Below are 6,281 nucleotides of genomic sequence, written 5' to 3'. Positions count from 1 at the left end.
AATAAACCACAATTCATTCATAATACTGTGAATATATAGTTTCACGGACATATTGTTGCATTTTTTGGGGGGGTTTAAAATCATTAAGAATAATATATAACCAGTCTGCACACCAGCAAGGTGAATTGGTTTAGTCTTGACTCTTGGTTGACAGTGTTGGGGGATGGGTAATGTAGTTTTGACTCTTGGTTGACAGTGTTGGGGGATGGGTAATGTAGTTTTGACTCTTGGTTGACAGTGTTGGGGGATGGGTAATGTATTGATTCTCGAGTGCCAAATCAACACAAATGGATAATAAAAGGTCTAAGCCATCAGGTGCCCAGTTTAGGAAAAAGAGGAAAGAAGAAGAGGAGAAACACGTAAAAGATAAAGGTATGCGGCTATGTCATCTCTTTATGAGTATAAAATTATGCAAGTAATGACACAGGCTAGTATAACACTTAGGCTAACAAACATATGTTGCTTGCTATGCTATTACATATACAGTAGGGTGACAATATTCAGTTTTCTGCCCAACTAGCTTACATAACATTGGATATAAGTTCACACAGTTTCATCATGACAATGTGTGTAGCCTGCAGCAAAACGATTACAACCAAACAAGCACATTGATTTGGTTAACTTTCATTGAAGTGACATCATAAAGGTTTTCTGTGATTGTATTGACTAGCTCCTGAGCACAGTAAGGGGAATTTCCAATGCTGTAGGCTAACTTAAAAGACATCTACATTATGCTGATATTTTGTATCTTTTGTGATATATTGAGTAGTTTGGGGTGTCCTGTGTCTAGAATTAGCCAAGGAGGTTGTATGGTTTATTTGGTTCCTATACTGAAAGTTTGATAAATTGTGCATAATGACATGCATATTTAATTGTGCAACAGATGTATTTAGGGTGTCAGACTCATATACTGTTTTTCAATGCAAATTCAGTGGCACTTCTAAAATATTTTGGAGCACCCTCTGGCACTGGCCAGGATGAGGAGGCATCTACCTCCTCAGCCACACAGGCCTCTTTAGAAATGATCTTGGTGTCTCAGGATGAGGAGCCATCACCTCTTCAGCCACACAGGCCTCTTCAGAAATTATCTTGGTGCCTCTGGATGAGGAGCCATCACCTCCTCAGTCACACAGGTGTATTCACAAATGTTGTCTGAGCCTGAGGATGAAGACCCATTTGCTTCCACTTCTCCCCAGCAGGATTCTTCAGGTGTGTTTGTGTGCACGTGTGTGTGGGTGCATGTACATGTGTTTATGTGTGCAACCCTGCATAACATAAACAAAATAAATAAATGTCCCTTTTGCAAAGTTTTAAGTTTCCATTTTGTAGCTAACAATGATGATTTTATTATTACTGGGTATGTATGTGGGATGTTCCACCACTATAAATGCTGTGAATAATGTGTGTAAACTAATGCCCATGTGCTCTCCATTAGAAATGCCTGTACTGTAGCAGCATCCCACCAAATCCTGCTGCTGAGGATGGATGAAACAATGTCTACAGACCCTGCTGCTGAGGATGAACCACTGTCTACAGACCCTGCTGCTGAGGATGAACCACTGTCTACAGACCCTGCTGCTGAGGTTGAACCACTGTCTACAGACCCTGCTGACTAGCCTTCAGTACTGACTGATTCGGACACAACTAGTTTGTAGTGGACCAAGTGAGGTACCACCTACCCCAATGAATGAGAGTGTTGGAAGAAGTTGCCACCACCAGTATTTCAGGTAGACCTTGGTGAGTGGTGAAATAATCCCTAGAAGTTGTTTGGTGTATTCTGAAAGAAACAAAAGCCTCTTCTGCTTCTGCTGCAAACTGTTTTCTAAGAAGAAAATTAAATTATCAAACTCAGGACTGACAGACTGGAAACATGCACGTTCTTTGCTGACTTCACACGACAACAGTCCAGAAAACCAAAACTACGTGAAAACATGGAAAGAACTGGCAATGAGGATCAAAAATGGGGAAAGATTGAGAAGCATGAGATAGCACTTATGGAGGCTGAGAGGATAAGATAGAGAGAGGTGTTGACACGTCTGACTGCTATTGTGCAGTCTCCGGCAATTAGAAATCTGGCACTAAGGGGACACACAAACACTGTACTCTCCAGTTAATGGACATTTCCTTGAACTGATGGCACAATTTGATCCAGTCATGAAAGCGCACCTTAACCGTTTCCAAAAAGGGACCTCGAGTCACACCACCAGCTACCTTGGCCACCAAATACAGAATGAATTCATTGATTTGTTGAGCAGCAAGGTCATTTCAATAATGGTGAGTGACATCAAGCTGGCAAAATGATTCTCTCTCATTCTAGATTGCACCTCAGGAGCCCCACGTAAAGGCACATGTTATGGGGGTTTTGGGAGCAGAGGAGTCCACGTGCCAACATTTCACATCCCTGATTCTCAAAAGATTAGAGGAGCTAAAAATTCCTTTTGAGGACTGCAGAGGACAGTCTTATGATAATGGGGCCAACATGAGAGGCAAAAAACAAAGGTGTCCAAGCCAGACTCCTGGAAATGAATCCAAGAGCTCTATTTGTGCCATGTGGGGCTCACACATTGGACCTGGTTGTGGCTGATGCTGCTAAAAGCTCTGTCGATGCCACTTTGGCATCTTATACAAACTGTACGCCTTGTTCTCAGCCTCCACACAAGAGCTCTATTTGTGCCATGTGGGGCTCACACATTGGACCTGGTTGTGGCTGATGCTGCTAAAAGCTCTGTCGATGCCACTTTGGCATCTTATACAAACTGTACGCCTTGTTCTCAGCCTCCACACAGCGATGGGCCATCCTGAAAAAACATGTGGACATCACTTTGAAGATGTGGACTGAGACACGGTGGGAGAGTAAAGAGTGGTGGGAGAGTAAAGAGTGTCGAGCCACAGAGGTATCAGGCAGCAGCGGTGAGAGAGGCCCTGATTGAGGTGAAGGATCAAACCTGCGATAAAGACCCTGCGATAAAGATTGAGGCCCAGTCCTTGTCAGCTTCAGCATCTGTACAATGGTGTGGTATGACATCTTGATCCAGATCCAACATGTAAGCAAGCTGATGCAGTCTCACAGTATGAATGTGGATGTTGCAGTCAGTCCTCTCAGAAAGACAGAGAGAGGTCTCATCAACTACAGGGCAACAGGCTTTGCGACTGCACAAGCGACAGCCAAGGATATTTGCGAGAGTATGAATGTAGAGGCCGTTCTACAACACAAAAGGCTGAAGTCCACAAAGTGGCACTTTTCATACGAATCATTTGATGGGCCTTTGAGTGATGCCCTGAAGAAGCTGGAGATTACATTTTTCATTGTCGTTGTTGATGCTGCAACCTCAGCCCTTCAGGAAAGATTTTCCACATTGGAAAATGTGGGAGAGAAGTTTGGAGTGCTGTCAACCTTCCAAAGTCTCTCAAATGAGGAGCTGACAGAAAAATGTGAGGCCCTTAGTGTGACACTGCACTATAAAGAACACTCAGGATGGCAGAGAGCTTGCAGAGGAACTGAAGAACTTGCCTGACTTGCCATCGAAGACCATGACCCTGCTTGAGCTGCTGATATTTATAGAAGAATGGGAGCTCTCGGAAATGTATCCAAATTTGTGGACTGCTCTCAGAATTAGTCTTACTCTTCCAGTGACTGTAGCTGAAGCAGTGAGGAGCTTTTCAAAGCTGAAGCTCCTCAAATCCTACCTGAGGTCCACCATGTCACAGGAACACCTCAGTAGCCTTGCTGTCATCAGTATTAACCATGCAATTGCTGGGCAGATTTGTTGTGATGATATAATTGATGACTTTGCATCAGGGAAGGCAAGAAAGGTCAGGGTTTTGATGGCAGTTGCGCAATTTAGTTTGTGTGTTTCTTGTTTGAAGTGCAATAGTGTAATAATCAGGTTCTCTTCTGTATAAGTGTGTTATTCTATTTGTGTATTTGTATGATATAGGAATTGTGCAATTTTGGTTTAGTTGTGTTTTTTGTTTGCATTAGGGTAATAGTGTAATAATTCAATTCCCATTTTTATTTAAATGTATAAACTACAAGTCTTTGTGACTTCTTGTTGATGTTTTTATATTTAGTCTTATTTGTATTTATATAGTTTTAAATGTTCTGATTATTTACAGTTAGTGACAAATGGTGCTTTTTTTTTGGGGGGGGGGGTGCTGAAGGGAGGTTCGACCAGGGAGCCATATAAGCTAGAACCGCCACTACCTGCAAGAACCCTCACCGACTAAGGGGGGTTCCTCGATGAACCCCACCTCCTATGGTGTTCCCGGAATAACATTTTGGGGGCCATTTTCAATACCAAGAAACCTAAGGTTCTTTGAGGAAATTTGAGGATCTTAGAAGAACCCTTGTTGAACCCCTAATCTTTTGCGTGTAGGCCTATTCGAGTACTTGAATTTCTGAGCTCCAAATTCAGAAAGGCTATTTTCGAGCCCCTTGTAATTGTTTAAAACTGCAGGTGTAACATGGGAAAAAAAATTATTTGTCATGTTATTTCATTAACAGATTATAGTTTGAATAAACCATCTAGGCTATGTAACTTGTTGTCATTATATCCATAACAATTAATGGGAAGAGTGTTGGGTGTTGCGCAACAGTCTATCCTACACAATTGTGCACAGTAGACCTGGTGTCCAGTCCAAGGCACAAAAAAATATACTCATTGCCTTAACGCTTTCTCTGTTAAATCTAACGAGACCCTGCTCTAAATCAAGCAGACAACCGAGGATCAGCCTCAATTCACTAGGGATATTAGATCCAGCGTGGATCAAGGCACAACTGTCTTCACTGGCGTAACAAATAAGACTCTAAAATATTCTGGACATGGCTCGCGAACACCTTTTTTCCCTGCACTTGGATTCTTGTTGCCTTGCATGCATTATCACAACAGCTGTTCTTCACTTGGCTGTCATTCGGAAAATTCCTTCCTGAATCAGATTATGATGTGTGAAAATATCAAGGCATAATTAAACAGCTCGACACAAGATGTGCAATCCAATAACCATTATGCATAATTATTGAAGGGCCTTGTTAATGACGGTATCGATTTAGGGTTTTAAGTATCAAGATAAGGTGACTCTTTCAGTTAGAAGCATTTACATTTTTCAATCGCGTTCATTATTTTGGATAAGTGTGCTCGTACTTACACTGCCGTAAATGCAAGGGCAGAAAAGTCATGTTTGGTGTCACATGATTTTGGACAAATCCATCAAGACACCAACCATGATAAAGGGTTAAACACAGGTTCAACTCGAGAATCTTACTGAATATCGCTATGATCCCCCCTTTATATCTTAAAGTAATCATTATCAATGACTTATCAACAGTTGTAACAAGTCGTCCAGTGTATGAAATACTCACTGGTACACTAGTTTATAAAAATACTCTATAAAGCTGCTCTATAAAACTGGCCATTGCAGGAGCACTGGCCATTGGGGCTCAATGAAGATATACTGCTATAGGACATCCACACAGTTGAAGTCGGAGGTTTACATACACTTAGGTTGAAGTCATTAAAACTCATTTTTCAACCACTCCACAAATTTCTTGTTAACAAACTATAGTTTTGGCAAGTCGGTTAGGACATCTACTTTGTGCATGACACAAGGAAGTTTTCCAAAAACTGTTTACAGACAGATGATTTCACTTATAATTCACTGTATCACAATTCCAGTGGGTCAGAAGTTTACATACGCTAAGTTGACTGTGCCTTTAAACAGCTTGGAAATTCCAGAAAATGATGTCATGGCATTAGAAGTTCCTGATAGGCTAATTGACATCATTTGAGTCAATTGGAGGTGTACATGTGGATGTATTTCAAGGCCTACCTTCAAACTCAGTGCCTCTTTGCTTGACATCATGGGAAAATCAAAATAAATCAGAATAGAAATTGTAGACCTCCACAAGTTTGGTTCCTCCTTGGAGCAATTTTCAAACACCTGAAGTTACCATGTTCATCTATACAAACAATAGTGTTTAAGTATAAACACCATGGGACCACGCAGACATCATACCGCTCAGGAAGGAGACGTGTTCTGTCTCCTAGAGATGAACGTACTTTGGTGCGAAAAGTGCAACTCGACCTTGTGAAGATGCTGGAGGAAAAAGGTAAAAAAGTATCTATATCCACAGTAAAACAAGTCCTCTGTCGACATAACCTGAAAGGCCGCTCAGCAATGAAGAAGCCACTGCTCCAAAACCGCCATAAAAAAGGCAGACTACGGTTTGTAACTGCACATGGGGACAAAGATCATTTTTGGAGAAATGTCCTCTGGTCTGATGA

The 6,281-nt window shown here is 41.6% G+C and overlaps 1 long non-coding RNA gene across 1 annotated transcript; it reads left to right on the top strand.

The window, feature by feature from the left end:
- The first annotated feature begins 257 nt into the window (after positions 1 to 257).
- LOC124015956 lies at positions 258 to 4,450 on the top strand. Its single transcript, XR_006835271.1, has 3 exons — positions 258 to 372; positions 1,040 to 1,209; positions 1,436 to 4,450. It is a non-coding gene; the product is annotated as an uncharacterized LOC124015956 (long non-coding RNA).
- Positions 4,451 to 6,281: the final 1,831 nt, after the last annotated feature.

The sequence above is a fragment of the Oncorhynchus gorbuscha genome, linkage group LG01 (assembly GCF_021184085.1).
Source record: "Oncorhynchus gorbuscha isolate QuinsamMale2020 ecotype Even-year linkage group LG01, OgorEven_v1.0, whole genome shotgun sequence".
Lineage (NCBI taxonomy): Eukaryota > Metazoa > Chordata > Actinopteri > Salmoniformes > Salmonidae > Oncorhynchus > Oncorhynchus gorbuscha.
This window is presented reverse-complemented; position numbering and strand designations above follow the sequence as displayed.